Here is a 23625-nt window from a genome sequence, read left to right on the forward strand (position 1 = left end):
GAAACCGAAATCTCAACACCTCTTACATATCCCTCGTGAAATGGAAATAGCACCACTCGAGTCACAGAAGGTGACACCTCCACTATCGACTGATTGCTCAACTCAGACCGCAATACCCCATAAACACCATCCTTACTCATCCTCGTGTCCTATGATTCCTATTGGCATCTCACCAAAATTCCTCAGGACTAACCCGGTTTCCCTCTCAAGGTCTGCTTCAACGCAACTCGTGCAGTACAACCCTCTTGCCCCCAGAATCTATCACATCGGACCTCAGTCAAACAGTCCCAACGGGATAGCTTGAAAAGGCCTAACACTATCTGCTACGAATCATGGTACCCGAACCATGACATCACCTCCCAATCTGCTACCAATCATGGTACTCGAACCATGCTATCACCTCCCGATCTACTACCAATCATGGTACTCGAACCATGATATCACCTCTCAATCTGCTACCAATCATGGTAATCGAACCATAATATCACCTCTCAATATGCTACCAATCATGGTACTCGAACCATGATATCACCTCTCAATCTGATACTTAGATCCTCTGGAATATCCCCTGTATCAAGTATGGGTCCTCTACTTTCGATAGTACGGGCCCATACTACTTGCCAGATCTACCCATACTTTCTACACGGACCATCCCAGAGTTTCTAGGTAGCTGCTCAACCTTTTCGATCATCACTTTCGTCACGCGTGTTCGCTCCCCAACGAAATGCTCCACTCTGTCAGCGCACTCATCTGACCATGGTCACCCCCTAGGCTCTTCCTAGGTTCTCACACTTCTCTGCCATCAGCTGCTGAAGAACTCCTAATGATGCCAGCCATCTACCTCCTGCATATCGTCATATTCACTTAGTAGCTGACTCCCATCATTGAGATTTCTACGAAGCACAAAGCAAGCGGCATTCGGGCATCGAATAATCTCTACCAGCATGTAAAACCACTCTAGGATATAGCTCTATTGGCTCTATTCACACTAAGCAGGTTCCACCGAACTCTAGCGACTCTACCCCACGCGGGCATCTAACTACCATCTCAGTAGGCTCCCCCAATGCTCATCTAGGTATCTCTCCTAGATTACTCCTCTACCCAAATCCCACTCTACATAGGATTCCTGCTGAATACTCTTACTCAGCACATACTCGAAAATGCATCATGGATAACAACAACTCTTAGGCAAAGGCATCGAAAATCAGGCCACTCTAGTCCTAAAATATGAAATACCTAGACTATCTCTAGCATGCATAATATCTCATAACATATTTCATAACACAAAAGTAAGGGTATTTTGGGAAATCACCGTTCAGGCTCTGGCAGATTGTAGACACTAATCCTTCCCGTTTTCTCTTAAAAACTCTTGCTTGTTTTAGAAAAATCATTTATTTTGAAAATTTTCCTCATTTCCTCAGTTTGAGTCCAGATATACCCGAAGGTGCATCCGAATCCCTCAAACCAAGGCTCTAATACCAACTTGTAACGACGTGAAAATTTAAAACAGTTTTCCAGTTTTAAAATGCATACTTTTCATAACATATCGTATAAACATCTCTTTTATTCAATTACAAAGCCCAATTCCATTAATAAACTAGGACCCTCATAACTCTTTCTCTGGTGTGTACAATCAAGCCGGTGCCGTCCCGCGATCCTGAAAAGAAAACCTGAAACACATAACACATAACACGGTAAGCACAAAGCTTAATGAGTTCCCCAAAATACCACATACAACACATATTAGCCACTCGAGGCTATAACTCTGTTTGACACTCTGGTCAATGTGTCTCAGTGGGACCCTCCAGTCCCATAACTCTGTGGACCCTCTGGTCCTAACTCCGTGGACCTTCCAGTCCGAACTCTGTAAACTCTGTAACATACATAGCATAAATCACAAAGAAATAATGCAGTGTATCACATCATATAAATGGCATACAAAATACTCTGTCACATAAATCTAATTACCACTCTAGGTAAAGTATAGTGAGAAGACTCACTTCGGATGAAGAACAGCTCCTAAAACACTATTGCTACGCACCGGCATCTAACTCTGTGCCAAACCCACAATTATCTCAATTAGCAGCTAAGTCCAACCTCTCACTTATTGGGTCTAAATATAGACCACCTACCAGCCCATTAATGACCTAAGTCCATTGGGCCCACCAGGGCCCAATAATAAATGGGCTTCCCTGAGGCCCAAACCTCATCCTACATGACAAGCCCAAACCAAGGGCCCAAGGCATAATTATATTATTCTCTGTTCAAAGTCTCAAATACACAGGCCCAAAGATTCAGGTCCAACACTTAAGGCGCAACAATGAAGTCTAGCCCAAAAGCATACAGTGAGATTATGCGGGGCGTACCTGCTTGGTACGCTCAGCGTACTTAAGCGCGCACAAAACTGATCGAGGACCTTAACCCAGTACGCGGGGCGTACTGGAATTATGCCACGCGTACTTTCAGTTTAGCTTAATCAAGTATCTGGGTCTTAACCCATTAAGACCTTAACTCATCTCTTCGATCTGGACTTCCTAACATCTCTTACTCCATAAAGTTAACGAATTTAGGCCCTTGAATGGTTGATAAGGTCACAACACATGAAACTCTTACTTTCTTAACCCAAAATGCACATAACTCATGCATGGGTTGATTCTCATGATCAAGATCTCATTTTTATGGTTCCTCACCACTAAAAACACTTAAAAGGACAGGTTATTAAGCTATGGAGTTCACCAACTCACAAAGTTCCAATCTTGGGACATAAAACCCTAAAAATGGACCATACTAAGCATAGATCAAAAGAATGGGAAAGCTTTGAGCTTTATACCTTCAAATGATGCTCTAGCCCTAAGAAAGCTTAGATCCAAGGCCTGGACTTCAACTCCATTCTCTTCCATGCTCCTTCTTAACTCCAAAGAGCCCAAAATAACACATATAAACTCAACATGGCCACCCACAAGCTCAAGAACGGATATTAGGGTTTGAGAGGGTTTGTTGACGGAGGAAGGTGGCCAGAAATGAGACCATCTCATTATTTAAATAGGGACACTACTCGAATTAGGGTTTTCCCTCAGCGCCTCGTACGCCCAACGTACCTTCTGGTATGCCCAGCGTACTAGGTGGTCCTCGCGTCCATTCCACGTTCATAGGTACGCTAAGTGTAACCATATTTACGCCCAACATACCTGATGCCACCCATTTCTCAAATAAGGACCAAACTTGCCATAACTTCCAAACTATCATAGCATCTTTGATATACCTCTGATTCCAAAGATCCTCATGTCTACGGAAAGGTGATGAGATGCCCTACGCTTTGGCAACTCGCTGCAATCCGAGACCTTCCCATGCCCGGTTTGTGGCTCACAAACCCTAATCACGGAAAATCCAAAACAGGATGTTACATCTTCTAGTGGAACCAAAGTTGGTTCTACTAAGCCCAACTCTAACCCAAAGGAGGCAGAGTGCCACCACTGCCACAAAATAGGGCATTGGAAGAGAAGCTGCCCAGAATATCTGCAAACCATCAAGGATGGGAAGATCAAGCTATCTTTTGCAGGTATTTACACAATTAAGTCTAATGATTCATCACATGCTACTTCTTGGGTTCTTGATACAAGATGTGGTTTTCACATATGTTCTGATTTGCAGGGACTAAGAAGAGATAGGGATGTGGAGCGTGGAAGAACAAATATAATCATGGGGAACAGAAGATCGTCACATGTCAGCAAGATTGGAGTGTATTCTCTAGCTCTTAGTAATGGATTAGGTTTAGATTTAAACAATTGTTGCTATTCGCCAAATATGGCAAGAAACATCATTTCATTTCATGGTTTGTTTAGACAAGGATTTAGATATTCTTTTGATAATGAGAGAGGTTCTATTTATGCTTATCTAAATGGTGTTTTATATTTTGAAGCATTGCCTTGTAATGGAATTTATGAAACCGTTATGGTTGTAGATAACGTAGGAAATGATGTATTGTGTGTGGATTCTTCCAATAGTATGGATAAAGCATGCTTGTGGCATAGTCGTCTTGTACATGTCAACAAGAAACGCATAGCCCAACTCCAAAAGGATGGAGTGTTGGAGTCATTCGACCTTAGGGACGATGACGTTGCTAAGAGAAAGTCTATTAGGGTGATGCTGACCATTGCTGCATTTCATGATTATGAAATATGGCAAATGGATGTCAAAACTGCTTTCCTTAATGGGAAGTTGGCCGAGGATGTTTACATGGCTCAGCCAGAGGGTTTTGTCAATGTGAAGCATCCCAAAATAGTGTGCAAGCTTGAGAAGTCCATTTATGGACTTAAGCAAGCGTCTCGCAGATGGAATCTTTGTTTCGACGAAAAAGTCAAAGAGTTTGGATTTCTACGAAGCGAAGATGAATCATGTGTATATGTCAAAGCTAGTGGGAGTATAGTTAGCTTCCTCGTATTGTATGTCGATGACATACTACTCATAGGAAACGACATCCCGACACTGCAAGAAGTTAAGACCTAGCTCGGGAAGTGCTTCGCTATGAAGGACCTCAGAGAGGCTTCCTATATTGTAGGAAGAAGGATAGTGAGAGACTGAAGTAAGAGACTAATAGGACTTAGTCAGAATACTTACTTGGACAAAGTACTAAAATGTTTTAGTATGGAGAACTCAAAGAAAGGAGAGTTACCAATCCAAAGTAATGCCAAGTTGAGTAAGACTCAATGCCCGAGTACCGAAGTCGAGATAGCAAAAATGATCCGAGTACCATACGCTTCCGCAGTTGGCTCGATTATGTATGTTATGACTCGTACTCGCCCTGATGTGGCCTTCGCTTTGAGCATGGTCAATAGATATCAAGGGAACCCTGACAGAGCGCATTGGACCGCAGTCAAGAACATTCTTAAGTACCTTCGGAGGACCAAGGAATGGTTTCTAGTCCTCAGGGGGTAATGACTTAAAGGTGCGAGGGTATAGTGATGCCAACTTTCAGACTGACAGGGACAACTACCGTTCGCAGTCGGGCTGGGTCTTTACCCTTAATGGAGGAGCAGTGACATGGAAAAGTTCCAAGCAAGAAACCGTAGCTGATTCAACGTGCAAATCAGAGTACATTGCAGCGAGCGAAGCATCGAAGGAGGCGATATGGTTGAAGAACTTCATTGAAGACCTTGGAGTTGTGCCTACCATAAAGGAGCCCATGGAAATTTTCTGTGATAATGAAGGAGCGGTTGCCTTGACCAAGGAACCGAGGGATCATGGTAGATCTCAACATATCGACAAAAAATATCACTTTATTCGACATCAGGTAGAAGAAGGACTCCTCGTAGTGAAGAAGGTATCGTCAGAAGATAACCCAACAGATCCGCTTACGAAGGGACTGAGTAGGGTTAAGAACTTGCAGCACGCTAGGAGCATTGAGTTGAAGGACGATATTAGTTTAGATTAGATAGTTTGGAAACGTGTAATAGATAAATGTACTTGACGTTTGATGATTAAATAAAGGAGTATTATTTATATGTAAAGTTACTGTCTTACGTTGATTGTTTAACTATTGTTTCACTTTGCATGTTTTGACTTCCTGAATAATTGAGTTATTTAGAATAATCGAATTATTTGAACGGTCCATAGTGGTTCATATGTTGGAAGTAGATATGAATGAAGACTGTCATGAATATGTGTGTGGCTTGTCTAACAGGTATTAGACATTGCAAAGGTTTGCTACAACGTTCATGAGTGCTTATGAACAAGTTTTGAGCATTGGAATAAACCCGCGCTTGCTGGAATCACTTCATGGAATTTATCACGAGTGATCGCAGGACGATAATATCATATGGTCTTAAAACCTAAATATATGGTTTATTGTTTGTTGGTTGGTTGTACATTGATAATGCGAAAACGCATCAGTAACTTGATGTCATAAAACACATTTTTATGTATGATTTGATTAGTGAATTATAAATGCATATAAGTCGAAGTTTATATGTTCCTTTTATCCTAAGAGGGTAAAAGCGATATTAGGGCCCATTGATGATTTGATTTGACTTATGTGTCGGGCCCGGTCAGGACTGAATTGATGTGTTCAATTAAGTTTTATGTCAAATGAATCTGAGATCAAGAATCATATTGCTGGACAATAAGTATGGCTATGTTCCATGTGATTGTCCGCACGATATCTAGAACAGAGGACTATACGATCCCTTATCTTAAGGACAGGTTACTGATAAGATCAGAGTTCGATAGCGTCTTTGAGAGCTACGATTGCTAATCGGTATATGCTTACATTATAGTTACTAGACTTATCCAAGTGGGAGACTGTTGGATTAGTGTCTAAGCCCGTAACTATATTTGGTAAGTACTTGACCCGGTTGTGCATGGTCCTTTTGGGTTGCCTTCACCATAGCAACTTGACTGGGTAATTTATGGAGAGAGAGAGAGACAGAGAAGAAATTATGATTTATTAATATATTATAAGAATAATATATTAAAAGAGAAATCATATTATTTAATTAATATTGGTCATAAATTAATTAGGAATTAAAATTGTCGACTAAAAGAGATTAATTAAATAAAGGGCATAAACTGTCAAATGTGTGATAGTTAAGTTTTGGGCTGGGAAACCTAATGGACTAAGGGGGGGGGGGGGGTGAAATTATGATGAAGGATCGTCATATTTTCGTCCAAGGCCCTATTCCAGAAGGTTCCGTGGGCTACTTGGTGATTAAGTTGTCCATTAGGGTTTTGGCAGAAACCCTAGCAGCCTACAGTATAAATAGGACCCTTGGGCTAAGAAAATTGGCTACACTTGATCTCAAGAGAAACCCTAGGCCGATCTTAGCATTCCTTCCTCTCTCTCATAATTGCCTTCTTGCTAGTTGGTGCTTGTAAGCCATTAGAGGAGTTACACTTGTGACTCTAAGCTCCAACACAAGAAGAATCAAGAAGGAATCAAGCAATCAACAAAGGTAATCATCTAGATCTGATTTGTTATGTTATATTTCGAATTCATGCTATTAGATCTAGGGTTTTCAAGTCTTGGATTCATTGCATGTACAATAGAGAAGCCTAGATCCAAGCATTAGGGTTTGCATGAGCACATAGGATGTTTATTTGTGTAAAACCATTCATCCATAACATAGGCAACATATCCAGAACAACCTTGTTGAAGTTAGCGTCTGGCCCTAGCTATTGAACATAGAATCAGCCCACGCTGAGCACTCTCTCCCTGAATCATTAAAACTCCCCCACTTAGGGTCCGAACACATATTATCTGATGCTCACAATGAATCACTGCCCCATTGGGTCTTAACCAGTCCATCCCTACAATAACCTTGTTCCCACGTAAAGGAAAAAAGGAACCAAATCAATTGGATACTGGTCGTTGAACATCTTTAAAACACAACCCCGATGAACCCTTAATACTTGGACTGGTCGATCATCCACAATCTCAACCTCTAATGAACAATCCAGCTCTCCCGGAGCACCAGTAAACCTCTTGCCGAGCGCAAGAGATACAAAAGATTAGGTACCCCCCCCCCCCCCGGCGAATCAAACAATAACAAGGAAGATATATTTTTCACAAGGAACGATCTCGTCAGCACATCAGGTGTTACGCGAGCCTCATCTTCAGTAAGCTAAAAAGCCCTGCTCCATCTCCAAATCAATCTCTCTCTCTCTGTGTGTGTGTGTGTGTGTGTGTGTGTGTGTGGCTCTTGCAATCTTATCCTCTAGTGTCCTGCAACTGCATCGACTCACAAACTGTAGAATATCACTCCTCAACATCTCATCGCATCTCGCCTTCTTCATTTCCTTGTCCGCTACATACTATGGAACCAACAACGCCCTCTCGTAGAACATCTCGGTGATCTCAGCTACCATCTCAGTAGTCTGGCGAAGGTCCTGAAACCCACTCGCCAACTGCTACACCTCAATCACCGATGCAAACTCAGCTCGAAACCTTGTCACAAAGTCATCCCTTGACATCGAATCAACCACATCGTCCTCTACGACACATCCAACCTCCTCCCACCAATCTCAAGCTTTGTCTTTTATGTGACATCCCCAAAATCTCGGCCAGAAAAGACCGATTTTCATTTATGCTTTTAAAATAATTTCAGAGTAAATCCTTTTGATTTGAAAGAGTTGCGGAATTTGTTCCCAAAAACAAAACGTGATAAAACAATGTTTACCAAAGCATTTCATGAAAGAAATGTATTTTCATTATATAATCAAAACTCGGGGTGTCATGTTCCGATACAGACAAATAAGCATAAACGATAACATTACAAGTCATTCAACAAATATATACATATACAGACTTGTAAACAAAACAACTTGATGGTTCATCCATCTTATGACCTTGCGCCACTTCCTGTAATACAAATAAAACTGAGTGGGCCGGGCTTGGGAGCCTGGTGAGCATATAGGGTTTTCAACCCACAATAAATAATTATATTTAATTTCCACCAACCAACAATAACCCAATTACCCATTCCTGTTATTCTCACTTTATGTCCCTAAGACAACTAACATAAGGGACCTAGTCGAAGAATATTTAATCGGGACGACAACACATGCTTCGGGGGTTCCTCAGCAATATAAGTCAAACAAGGCAACCATGAGGGGGATGGAGTACATCGAATGAACACCCAAGTTCATTAACACCTACAGGTGGCGAACCTGCTAATGTTCCACAAGACTGTCTAAAAAAGTCTGTGGTCGTCATCTAAACTCTGCTAGATGACTAAATCAAACAACAACGAGGCCTCTCATCTGTTTATTACGCACCAACTATCTACCCATGTTCTACCCAACATATTAGTAGATAAAAATATACATTTTTATACATAGTTTAAAAACCTGTATAGCAGGCTTTAATCAATACATATTCCACATAACAGATGAGGCACACACACATAACACGTATTTCATAGAAAACAAATCAGATCCATGAGATAGAAGAGAGTGAATATACATTCACACACATAACAACAAAATATACACATAATACGTATTTTATATAAAATACTTCATAATTATGCGTTAGAAGAAAGTAACTACACACTTACGCATATAAACACCAATATACTTAATACACTCAAACCATACTTGTATTATTATCGTGTTTATGAAAGGTAGTATACACTCACTTGATCAGAAGATGATCGGACAGCACTACGACTTGCAGAAGTAGTAATCCTCAGCAGATCTGGAAGATCTCTACAAAAATCGAACTTCTCGCGGGCAGAGCTTCGGCTCGGGAATCGCACTTCTCGGGATCTTCGGGATCTCGGGACTTGCTTCGAGGCTCGAGAATATTACCGGGGCTTCGGGGTACTTTTGGCACGCAAATTGAGGTAAAACGGGAGAGAGAAGAGAGAAAAATAGCAATTGAGTCGGCTGCCCTCGCATCCTATTTATAGGAGGCTGGAGCCTCGAAGTACGCGGGGCGTACTGGTCCGAAATCGTCAATGCGTTCGTCATCCGAAGTCACTTGAGTGCGAGGCAGTGCATGCATCGGGGTACGTTGGGCGTACGCGAGTACGCAGGGCGTACCTCGGATCAGATTGGTGACTCCTCTTCGGATAATGCCGACTTTTATAAATAAATTTAAATACAAATTATTTAATAAACTTCGGAAATTCATATCTTCTTCATACGACCTCCGTTTTCGACGTTCTTTATATCCACGCGAAGGTGAGACTACGCTCTACAACTTTCGTTTAGACTCCGTCGGCTAATTTTAACTTTATTTTTATTATTTATTTTTAATAGGCCGGGACAGAAAAACTTCGTTATAAATTCATAACTTCTTCGTTTGACGTCCGTTCTCGCCTAACTTTTCATCGCTTCGATACCAACAACGAGATCTTCGACTCTCGTTTAGATTGCTTTGGCTAAAAACCGCTCGATCTCAAATCGAGTATTTCAGGCTGCATACCGCTAAGCCGAAACTTCGATAAATCATAACTTCCTCATACGAAGTCAGATTTGGGCATTCTATATATATTCGGAAACCTCGTTTCAACTACTACAACATTAACCAAAGATATCAAGTTTATTTTACACTTAAATTTTGGCGCTTATTTTTATTCTTAATTAATCAAACCACATAATTAAGCAATTAAGCACAAAACACATAATACTCAAATAATACAATCTTATTATTTCAAAACGGGTTACAAAGGTTAACCTCGACTATTACATTGCTAAAAATGGCAAGCCCGAAAACACAGGCGTTACATTTTAGAAGACAGGAAGCAAGTCTGACCTTTGCCCCATCAGGACAACTGCTAGAGCGGAAGGCATTCGCAACATCCGCTGACCAACGTCTGCTCGCGATCGGGTCCTCCTCCCCAAAGTACTCCGGAGCCCTACATGCCCGGAACTCCCTGAAAGTCAACATGCGAGCTCCCATAAATGCCACCATCTCAAAACGAAAATCACTCAAGCGCTCATCAAAAATCTCCAAAATGCCCTCCTTGATCGTACCAAAGATAGCAGGAGTCTGCTCAAGTATGTTGCGAGTGACCTCAGAAGAAATGAACTCCTGCATCTGCTCGCCTAACTGTCCGAATCTAGAGCCGAAACTAGAACCACTGCCAGAACCTCCTCAGGTGGCCACCATACTCAAAGTGGACCACATAAAACATCAGGACATACATATATACACATCGAGGAGTCCCATACTCTGCAAGCTTCCTAGTATCATCACAACTTCCTTGACTCAAGTATGAATCATCTGCTTCCAGTAGTATGAGTCCATACTACCTTCCACATCTATTCGTACTTTCCTTAAGGATCGCTCTGAATCCTCCAATTCACTCCCTTATCCATACATACAAACTCAACAAGTCAAGGTTCCCATAACTAAATCTCTTCCTAGGCTTTCCTAGGGCAATCACCACACCACTCTCTGCCATCAGTTGCAGAAGGAACTCCCCCTAACCCCCTCTAACTAGCTTATGAATACAATTACATATCACTGACACCAGATAATTCTTCGAATGAAAGGTCTCACACTACAACGGTTGGACTCAAACAAAAGATGCGCAATAGAGTTAAAACCTAACCTTCTAAATTATTTAGTCTCAATAATATGTAACTTAGCATATTTGCTTACTAGATAGCTGAAGTTAATGAGAACTCCTAAAAAGAACAAAGCAAGAAGCATTTGGGCATTGAGTAATCGGAATCAAGCATAACCTAAATAGACCATCATATCACTGACTGATCAGTACTTGCATGCAAGTCCACAAGCTCATATAACAGGCGTACAAAGGCATCTCTCCTAGATCCTTAGCCCTAATCTAGCATGTGATTTACAAATCAAGCATATCATAAAACATGTATGGGTTTTTTGAGAAAAATTACTTGAGCTCGGTCGATTTCATGCACTACACTCCTTTCTTTTGTTATAATTTTTTTTATAAAATATTCCTTCATTTTTTTAAAAAACTACCAAATCCTCAGTTTCAGTTCAGACACATCTGAGTGTGTGCCTAAATCCCTCAAAGCAAGGCTCTGATACCAACTTCTAACATCCTAAAAATTAAGACAAAAAATTTAAATAAAAAACCCATCATTCAAAACATGTTCCTAAAACCACGATAAAATCAGAGTAAGTCAATAAACATCCAAATACATCATAGTCATATAAAATGCGGAACAATGTGATGTGTGAAATGCAGTCATCTCGTGCTTTTCCCCTTCGAACCAGGAGTACGTGAAACATAAACTGAAAACTATAAGCACAAAGCTTAGTGAGTTCCATAAAACACCACATACCATACATATCAAACAAATAATGGGACCCGCCCATCATCGATCCCGACCCGACATTAAGCCCCGCTCGAAACAGATCTGCCAATCATCAGGTCCCGCCCGGTATACATACAACACATAAACACATGCAATAATCACAAAGATAAATAGCATACAAGATAATCATTAGGCCCCGCCTAGAATCTGGCCCCGTACGGTATATATATAAACACATAGACACATATAAGAATCATAAAGATAAATACATAAAATATATTCATCAGGCCCCGCCCGGTATACATATTAGATATCATACATGCAACAGCCCCACATACAACTAGCATCCTAATCATAATAAACCATGGGCCGACATTGGTGCCTTCGACCTGCCAAACATAGTGAGGAAACTTACCTCAAGTTGCTGAATATCTCAAATAAAAGCTTGGACTGCTGATCCAGAAAATCCTCGTGCTAACATCATCAAATAATACCCAATTAATAGTTGATCCACAACCCATAACTTGAGACTTGAGTCCTAGTTCGATGTCCAACACTCAGGGTAAACGTTCATTTTACCCTTTCCTCACTTAGCCCAAAATCTGAGGCCCAATCCAATAGTACTAAAAAGCCCAATATAGCCTAACTTCCTAAATATGTCTAAAACCCATCATGGGCCTAAATCCAAGAAGGCCCAAAGTCTAGCAATGGACCAAAATCAGAAGACTAATGGCCCAATAAGTCCCAAAACCCCTTTAGTCCAAATATGGCCCAAATTGTGAAATTCAACCGAAGTCAATGACAGCTGAGTACGCATTGCGTACTCAGGCTTATGCCCTGCGTTCTCAAGAATCACTAGTACGCGATGCGTACGACCTGGGTAAACCCAACGTTCTACTAAGCATGCAAGATCGGGGATCGAGCAACATAAGCGCAATGTATATATACGTACGCCCAACATACATGCCCATTAAGCACTTTTCCTATTAAGTGCTTAATACTTGCAACCAAAAGCCCAAACTTATGATCCAAGTCTTATTAAACATCTTAATCCATAAAGTCATGAACTTAGAGCCTTTGCATGGCTCAAAAGGACCCAAACCTCACTTTTAACATTCTACTTTCACCATAATGACCTAAACACATGCATGGTTGATCCACAACCATCAAGATGCTAACTTTATGGACTAAGGACCTCAGAAACTTCAAGAGAAACAACTTCTAACTTATGGAGTGGAAGGAATCCACTAGATCTCATCATATGACCAAAATGGGACCAAGTTCCAAGCAAACAAGGAGCAAGTTCCAAGCTTTATACCTCAATGAAGTTGGAAATGATGAGAGAAATCCGGATCTACAACTCTCATTTGGATAAAGCTTCTTCTTCCAAGCTCTTATTCTTCAAATCACACCAACACACACTAGAAACACACACAAGAAGGTCAAATCTCTTTAACAAGGGCTAGGGTTTCGAAATAGGATCAAAAGGGCAATGGAGGTTGAAGAATGAGAGGATAATGGGTCATAATGTTGTTTAAATAGGGTCCAAACCCTAAAATTTAGGGTTTTCCCTCTAAGTGAGTATGCCCAACATACTCTAATTTTTCTAAAATTGGCAAAATTTCCCCCCAGGAACCAAATTTGCAAAACATTAACATACCAAGGGTCAAAATGAAAAGTACATTGAATTAGGTGTTACATATACCAAACGGACCCTACCTCCGATACGATCCTACCTGGTTATCCCTTATCAGCTATAGATCGGTAGATTTTGAATTAATGATGAATCTAGACTAATAATTAGTTGCAATAAATATTAGACTAAGACTTGGTGATAATGATACTAGGTTACGTCAAAAGAAAAGACAGTTGTTAAAAGTGAAGCACTGTTCGAATTTTATGTCGTCACTTTAACAAGTGAGTGCATAGTTACTTTCATCTTACACATAATTATGAAGTATTTAATATTAATACATGCTATATGTGCTTATTATTTGTGTTCCTGATATCTATGCTAGATGAATGATTTATACATGTTATACTTGATTTAAACTATATATGTATTTTTATACCTATAAATATATTGGGTAAAGATGGGTAGATGAAAGATGATGTAGATGATGAGAGATGATATATGATATAGATGATGTGAGATGAAATATGAAATAGATGATAAGAGGCCTTGACTTTAAAGATGACTTCGTCTAGTAGAGCATAGATGACAACCACAGACTATTCTAGACAGTCCAATGGAACACTACCAGGCTCGCAACCTTTAGGTGTTTGTGAACCATGTGTTCATCATATGTACTCTAAAAACCCATTGACATGTATTGTGGGTGGACTCCCTAAAATAATACTATCAATAAAGAAGATAAACCCTGACAGCTATGGACTTGGTCCCTATTAGATAAACCCTAGCAGCTATGGACTTAGTGCCTATTAGATAAACATTGGCAGCTATTGACTTAGTGCCTAATAGATAGCATTGGCAGCTATGGACTTAGTTGCTATTAGATAAACCCTGGAAACTATGGACTTCATGCTTATTCCTTATGAAAAATATAGAAGAATACCTACTGACAAGTATCTTTGGGGAATCCCTGAACTAGTACTGTCAACATAGATGATCCTTATGGTAGATCCTTAAGAATAAAGAAGATAATGGGGATGGGAAATTGTGTTAATTTTTTGATGATTAAACATATTAATTATATTATTGTGGGTTGAAAACCCTATATACTCACCTAGTTTCCCAACCTGGCCCACTCAGTTTGTTGTATCACAGGTAGCGATATTAAAGATACATTTTGCTGAGAGATTCAAGGAGTATTAGGCCACTAGTTTAATTACTGTAAGACTTGTAATATTTCGTAATGCTTATGTATCTATATTAATGATGAGATCCCAATGTTTTAATATAAATAAAATACATTTTTTCGGAAATGCTTTGATAATATCTTTATCATGTTTTCTGGGAACAAATTCCGCAATATTATTCTTCAAAAGGATACCCTGATTTTTAAATAAAGAATAAACAAATCCATCTTTTCTGACTGTGAAATTGGGGATGTCACATTGTATTAGGATATGTGGTTTTATGACTTGGGTTTTGTTTGAAACAATGATTTTTACTTAAATTGAAAAATGAAAATTTTATTGTGATTTTAGGGATGTTACAAGTTGATGTTAGAGCCCTGGTTTGAGCGAATTGGATAAGCATTTGTGTGAATCCAGACTCAAACTAAGGATCTGTAAAGTTTTCAAAATTGATTACAAAATTATTTTCAAAATTGTTTTCAAAGGTAACCAAACAAGGATGAGATGTGTATGATCAGTCGGAGCAAGAAAGTATACCCCAGGTTTGTAGACTAGGGATCCTTAGGAATTGCATGATAAAATTGTCTGATGTGTGATCCCTAATATCCTAGGAGAACTTCTTGTATGATAGATGAAATTGACATCATTATTGTAGTTGCTTAGTGTATGCATTATAGTTGTATATAACTAAGATTTTATAGCCAGAGAATGTTAGATTTAGCCTTATTTCTTGTTCATTGTCTGCTTGGAGGCTTAGGGTAGAATTAAGTATTCGACTGTCGATGGAATCCAGTGTTATGTATGATTATCCTCTCTCTCTCTCTCTCTATATATATATATATATATATATATATATATATATATATATATATATATATATATAGAGAGAGAGAGAGAGAGAGGGTGTGTGTGTGTGAGAGAGAGAGAAAGGAAGTATGTGTATCCTAATTTTTGGGTTTGTTTTCGGGCAGTTTGTGATGATCCATTGAGACAAATATGGGTAGGTATGGAAGGTAGTATGGGCCCATACTACTGTAAACACAGGACCCATACATGTAGGAAGGAAGTCACAAAACCCGAGGGTTTAGTCTCCTTGTGATGGTTCTAACAGTATGAATTATGGCGTTTCTGATATATATATTTTGGTTTATTTTTAGTATGGTGTTTACGAGGGGTTCAAGATCCGAGTTGGTGGCCAGGATAGGCCAGGATTGTCAGATGATCACATTCGCGAGTTGATCACCAATGAAGTGGCTACTACTATTCGGGGTGCTATTCTGGGGCTATTTGGGTCTATCAAGATTGTGATGATTGAGTTGTTTGATGAGTGATGAGACTTCTACTGTTGTAGCCACCGTAGCCGTCGTTGTTGCAGGAGGAGGTTCATTCTAATATCGGGACTTTAGTAACATGAAGCCCACATAGTCGACGAGGTCAAGGACCTGATTGTTGCTTTGATATGGTTATTAGATGTGGAGGGCTGTTTCTTCACCTGTTCCTGTCCAGAGGATTGGAAGGTCAGATGCATCCTGAACCTTCTTCGACTGGTTACGAAGGACTGGTGGAACCTGGTTACCGGTTCTTACACTCTTGAGTAGAGGATTATTGTTACTTGGGGGCAGTTCTCAGATATGTTATACCGATTAGCACCACATGAGATGCAAGAGTTGTTCTCTCAGCTTCAGGAGCTGTTGGGAAAACATTTTATTAGACCGAGCAGTTCGCCTTGGGGAGCACCAATTTTTTTGGTGAAGAAGAAAGATGGTTAACATTGGATGTGTATTGATTACCGGGAGCTGAACAAGTTTATGGTGAAGAATCGTTACCCACTTCCACGGATTTATGATCTCTTCGATTAGCTGTAGGGTGCATCTTGGTTCTCCAAGATCAATTTGAGGTCAAGGTATCATCAAATGGGAGTTAGAGAGGATGATGTGGAGAAGACAATGTTTCGAGAGCTATATAAGACTAAAACATCGCCAATGATCTAACAACCTTCATTTCCAACAAGGAGAGGCCAAACAACAATAATGGGTCTGACTCAACCAATGTGAGCATTGTGATCCTCCCGCAGTCTAACAACCACTCTGTGATGGTCTAACTCGTCCTAGTGAATGATACTAACCAATTCATAGACTTACAAAACTTTCATAACGGTCATGGGCCCAGCCCATGGTCCTGTCAGATATCCACAAAATACTCGACTAAAGTCAATATGGGCCAAAACCCCATCTTGCTAAACCTCAATTAGGTGTTCGGGTCATCCTTCGAACCTAAAGCCTTCATCATACAAGAACATGCAGAGGGGTTCTAACATAACCTTCAACCTGAAATTAGTCATGGACCTATAATATGCCCTTTCCGATGCTTCACGTCCTCGGACAAGATAACATGTACCTTTTGCATTTTCCTCCCTGATTACAATGGAAAAATAGACATTGGTCCTTGCATAAACTTCAGCTCATGTCACGACCAGAACTGGCTCTTCACCTGCCCTAGAATATGAAATTTCTCATTGATTCTCACTGGGAAATATTCCCATTAATCCATACGATTCTCCCCTACTTGGATTCATATGCACTCTACCAACCTCATAACATTGGATTTCCGAACCATCTCACAACCTCTCTATTCTACCACTATCATCCTGAGATTACCAGAACTAAGATTCCAAGACCAAACAATCCACGATACACCCACCCAATAACCATGTTAAACACTTCGCTGCTCTTGAGGAATGTTTTCCGCATCCCAAACACCTCCCCTGATAAAATTTTAAATCCTTGATCAACCTCAACCGATGAAAAAGAATGAATAAACCCACTATCAGAACAGATAGATAACCAATCCAGCAACTTACTTGCCACTGCGAAAAAACTAAGCGAACATTCAACAACCACACCATAAAGGTATGAATCTGACAACAACTATCCTTACACCTGCAATCTGACCAATCCTTCATTGCCTTGGAACCAAGAATGATCCCTACGAATCACACATTCAAATCCAATATGCTCACACTGCAACTTCCTCGGACTCAATGCACTGAAACCACCAAATCAATCTGGTTTCTGATCCTTCAAGAATAACACTCGATCTTCTCTACTTAGGGCTCACTCTACCACTAACTATCGTCTCCCATGGAGAAGTCTAAAACCAACCCAACCATATATACTATAAGCATGACTCTCGGTATGCAAAATGGCATATGAATAACCCTCGAATGATCATAACCAAAAAACATAAATAAACTATGATCCTTAGGTGGAGACTTAACTAGACCGAACATAATGTCTCACACACACAATCACATGATCATGAGAATAAATAATAATAGCATGAAGGAAAAGAAAACAATACATACTCGCTAGGTCTTAAGGTCCTGAATCCACCTCCAAAAAACCTGCAGATGATGGGGTCTGAGCTGCCCTAGTTGTCTAACGTGGGCAATGTGCCCTAATATGAACAAGATAATGATAACGATGACATAATTCTACCTCCACGGTGCAATCTTGGCGAATATGACCCTTTCATCTACACTTGCCACATTTCGACTTGCAGCGCAAAGGTTTCTTAGATGTTCCAAACATATCCGGGTCATGAGTCCAGTTTCTCTTTCCCAACCGAGTCTCCAAACCAAGCTCCCGCTCTTGAGTCACGTTATCAATCCTGTTAGTTATCTAGACGACTATAATCTTCTCCTCGAACTTATCGACCAACCTATCAGAGATATGTCCAATAATGCCAAGTAATTCCTCTAGTAAGGTCTATGAGATCTCAGCAACAATCCAATCACGAGCTCGATTCCTATGAAGGCAGGCTGAAAATCCCAACTTTGATCCCTCCTTGCAGAAACTATTTCGATAAGCATTCTCTAAGTCAGCAAACCACTGCTCACTAGTAGCATGGTCCTTCTTCCCGAAGAACTCTGGAGCTCTACAAGCCTTGAAATCTCGACAAGAGAGAGTCATCACCCTAATCAAATATGACATCCCAAAATCACAGCCAGAAAAGACCGGTTTAATTTATGCTTTTAAAATAATTTCAGAGTAATCCTTTGATTAAAAGAGTTGTGGAATTCGTTCCTAAAACAAAATATGATAAAATAAGATTTACCAAAGCATTTCTTAAAGAAATGTATTTTTCATTATATTATAATACTCGGGATGTCATGTTCTGATAAACAAAAAGCATAAACATTTCAACACAGACCTTACAACAGTTATATATAACAACAGGTCTATAATCCAAAAATAACTTGACAAGTCATCCAACTTATGCTCTGGCACCACTACCTGTAATACAAAGAAACTGAGTGGGTCAGGCTTGGGAGCCTGGTGAGCATATAGGGTTTTCAACCCACAATAAATAATTATATTTAATTCCACCAACCAACAATAACCCAATTACCCATTCCCGTTATTCTCACTTTACATCCCTAAGACAACTAACATAAGGGACCTAGTCTAAGAATATTTCATCGGGGTGACAACACATGCTTCGGGGGTTCCTCAGCAATATAAGTCAAATAAGGCAACCATGAGGGGGATGGATTACAGCGAATGAACACCCAAGTATGTTCATTTAAAACACATTCCAGATAAAAGATAAGACACATACACATAACACATATTTCATAGAAAATAAATCATATCGATGAGATAGAAGAAAGTGAATATACATTCACACATATAACAACAAAATATACACATAACACGTATTTCGTATAAAATACTTCATAATTATGCGTTAGAAGAAAGTAACTACACACTCACTTGATCAGAAGATGATCAGACAGCACTATAGCTTGTAGAAGTAGTATTCTTCGGTAGATCTGGAAGATCTTCACAAAAAACGGACTCCTCGTGGGCAGAGCTTCGGCTCAGGAATTTCACTTCTCGGGATCTTTGGGGCTTCGGGACTTGCTTCGGGATATTTCTTGCACGTAAATTGAGGTAAAACGGGAGAGAGAGGAGAGAAAATAGCAACCCTAAACGGTTGGCCCTTCAAATCTATTTATAGGACAAATTTGGCCCTTGCCACGTCGTGGCACCCTTTTTCCACGTCGTGGGCTTGGTCGACACTGCATACATCATCGCAAGTTGCGTATGGGGGATTCCCGGAGGTGTCAGAAGACTTGCCACGTCGTGGTCTCTGACACAACTTTGGGGTTCGTGCCCCGAACTTCAGAAATTCATAACTTTCGCATACGAACTCCGTTTTCGACGTTCTTTATATCAACGCGGAGGTGAGATTATGCTCTACAACTCTCAAAAAGAGTTACAAGGGTTAACCTAGACTATTACATCAATGAAAATGCTTAGCCTGGAAACGCGAGCGTTACAATTCTCTCCCCTTTAGGATGGTTCTGTCCCCGGAATCACACATCAACAACCAAATGCGGATAGCGACTCAACATGTCACTCTCCATTTACCAAGTGAGATTTAGCCCATTCGAATGTTTCCAATGAACAAGCACTAATTCGACCATCTTGCGTCGAAGCTTCTTAGTCTTCCGGTCAACAATTACCTCTGGTTCTTCAATTAACCTCTTGTTTTTATCAATTCTTAATTCCGAAATTGGAATTATATCGAGAACTTCTCCCGTGAACTTCCTAAAATAACACACACGAAAAGTGTTGTGAATTCCATTCAGTTCTTCGGGTAATTCGAGCTTGTAAGCTTGGTTCCCAACCCTCTGAAGAACTTTAAACGGTCCAATAAACCTTGGACTCAACTTTCCCCTTTTACCAAATCTTATAAGTCCCTTCCACGGCGAGACTTTAAGCAAAACCGAATCTCCAACTTCAAAAGTCATCGGCCTTCGCTTCTTGTCAGCATAGCTCTTTTGACGATCTTGAGCTGCTAACATTCTTTCCCTGATCACTTTCAAATTCTCAGCAGTCTGATGGACCATCTCGGGTCCCATAAACCGCTTTTCTCCAGCCTCAAGCCAACAAGACGGCGTACGACACTTCTGTCCGTACAAAGCTTGATAAGGTGCCATCTTTATGCTCGAGTGGAAACTATTATTGTAGGAAAATTCTACCAAAGGTAAATGTTCGTCCCAGTTACCTAGGAATTTTAGGTTACATGCTCTCAGCATATCTTCAAGTGTTTGTATCGTTCTTTCACTCTGACCATCAATCTGTGGATGGTAAGCTGTACTTAAACACAACTTGGTACCCATTTCCTCTTGTAGACTTTTCCAAAACCTTGAGGTGAAACGGCTATCACGATCCGATACAATCGTTAACGGAACACTGTGAAGCCTCATAATTTCCTTCACATAAGAATTCGCAAGCTTTTCCATAGACCATTTCTCATTGGCTGCTATGAAATGCGCACTCTTAGTGAATCGATCAACGACCACCCAAATCATGTCGTGATCACTTTTTGTTCTGGGTAATTTAGTGACAAAATCCATCGCAATGTCTTCCCATTTACCCATAGGCACAGGTAAAGGTTCTAAACTCCCATATGGTTTTTGATGTTGTGTCTTGACTCTCGCACAAGTCACACACTCGGCCACATACTTTGCAACATCAAGCTTCATCGTCGGCCACCAGTAGTAGGGTTTCAGGTCCCTATACATTTTAGTGCTGCCAAGATGAATTGAGTACATGGTTTTGTGAGCTTCTTCCATCAGAAGATCTCTTATTCCTCCTGACCTAGGTACCCAAATACGATCTTGAAATACCTTCAGTCCATGACCGTTTGTACCAAACACCAACGTTTTGCCCAAACGTTCCTCCTTCGGGTCATTCTTTTCAGAAGCTTCTTCTTGAGCTTTCTTTATACTCTCCACAATTGTCGAGACAACTTCTATTCTCAACGCTCTTGGCCTTTTTCTCTCAACATTGACTTTCCGACTGAGAGCATCAGCAACAACATTAGCTTTACCGGGGTGGTAAAGTATCTCACAGTCGTAGTCCTTAAGTAACTCTAGCCAGCGTCGTTGCCTCATATTTAACTCTTTCCGATTAAAGAGATATTGGAGACTCTTATGATCAGTGAAAAGTTTACACTTTGTGCCATAGAGGTAATGCCTCCATATTTTTAGAGCAAAAACTACCGCTGCCAACTCCAAGTCATGAGTAGGGTAGTTCCTTTCATGCTCTTTCAGTTGTCGAGATGCATACGCGATCACCTTATCTCTTTGGGTCAAAACACAACCCAATCCAACTCTAGATGCATCGCTATAAATAGAGAAGTCTTCAACTCCATCGGGTAGAGATAAAATCGGTGCCTCGCATAGCTTCTTCTTTAGCTTCTCGAATGCTTCTTTATGCTTATCACTCCAAGCATAAGTAGCTCCTTTGTGGGTCAAAGCTGTTAATGGACTAGCGATCGAAGAAAAGCCTTGGATAAACCTTCGGTAATATCCGGCTAATCCTAAAAAGCTTCGGATCTCCATGGGACTTTTCGATTGTTCCCACTTCATTACAACCTCAATCTTTTCTGGATCGACCATTATCCCTTCCTGGTTGACCACGTGACCCAAGAATTGGACTTCTCGAATCCAAAAATCACATTTGGAGAACTTTGCATACAACTCCTCCTTTTTCAAGACTTCTAACACTTCTCGCAAGTGTCTGCCATGCTCCTCTTGGCTTTTCGAGTAATTCATAATGTCGTCTATGAATACTATCACGGATTTATCAAGGAACGGATTACAAACCCTATTCATTAAATCCATGAATGCTGCCGGAGCATTGGTTACTCCAAACGACATAACCAAAAACTCGTAGTGTCCATATCTAGTTCTGAATGTAGTCTTCTCGATATCTTGTTCTCTTACCTTCAGCTGATGATATCCTTACCTAAGATCGATCTTCGAGAAATAGCTCGAACCTTGCAATTGATCAAACAGGTCATCAATCCTTGGCAACGAGTATCTATTCTTTATTGTTGCCTTATTCAGCTCTCTGTAATCAATGCACATTCTCATGCTTCCATCTTTCTTCTTCACGAATAACATCGGAGCTCCCCAGGGTGATGAACTAGGTCTAATGAAACCTTTGTCCAATAACTCCTGAAGTTGCATCATCATCTCCTTCATCTCCGTCGGTGCTAATCGATAAGGTGCTTTTGCTATTGGCGTGGTTGCTGGTAGCAAGTCTATTCTGAACTCCACTTGTCTATCAGGTGGTAATCCAGGAAGATCTTCGGGAAATACTTCCGGATAATCACACACCACTGGTATACTCTGCATCACCTTCTTTTCCTTCTTAGCATCGATCACGAATGCTAGATATGATGTACATCCCTTGGTTAAACATTTTCTGGCTTTCATTAGGGAAATGATTCCAGAATTCACTCTGCGTTTATCCCCATACACCATAAATGACTCTTTCCCTGGCGGGTTTACTTTTACTATCTTCTTCTTGCACAATATTTCGGCATCATTAGCGCTAAGCCAATCCATTCCCAACACGATGTCGAAATCATTAAGTTCGATAGGTAATAATTCCTCGTGAAACTTATTCCCATTAAGGTCGATTAATATGTTTTTCATACGATGGCTAACAGGTACAAACTTGCCACTAGCTACTTCGACTAATAAAGCATTATCTAGTCTATCAACAGGCAAGGCTAGTTTTCTACCAAACTCATGCGAAATAAAGGAGTAGTTGGCTCCAGAATCAAACAAAATTTGAGCAGGTAATTCGTTTACGAGAAAGGTACCTGAAGCGACATCAACTTCATCTTTCGCAGCCTCAAGTGTCATCTGGAAGGCTCTCGCCTTCGGCTTTGGTGGAATGTTGGGCTTAGCTGCCTCCTTCTTTTTCGGAAAGTCTTTCAAAATGTGCCCTTCCTCATTACAACCAAAGCACATCCTTTTGTTGTTCGGACACTCATTGGCAAAATGCCTAATTTTTCCGCACTTGTAGCAGGTTACATCCTCACTACATTTCCCAAAGTTCTTTTTCTTACACTTATCACACCATTTCGCTTCGCCTCCCTTTCCTCCAAACTTCTTCGAATTTGACTTCGAAAATTTACTTTTCTTATTGGAACTTGAAGTCCCTTCAATTTTTCTCTTTTCTCCAACTTCAACCT

The sequence above is a fragment of the Lactuca sativa genome, chromosome 9, assembly GCF_002870075.4.
Source record: "Lactuca sativa cultivar Salinas chromosome 9, Lsat_Salinas_v11, whole genome shotgun sequence".
Lineage (NCBI taxonomy): Eukaryota > Viridiplantae > Streptophyta > Magnoliopsida > Asterales > Asteraceae > Lactuca > Lactuca sativa.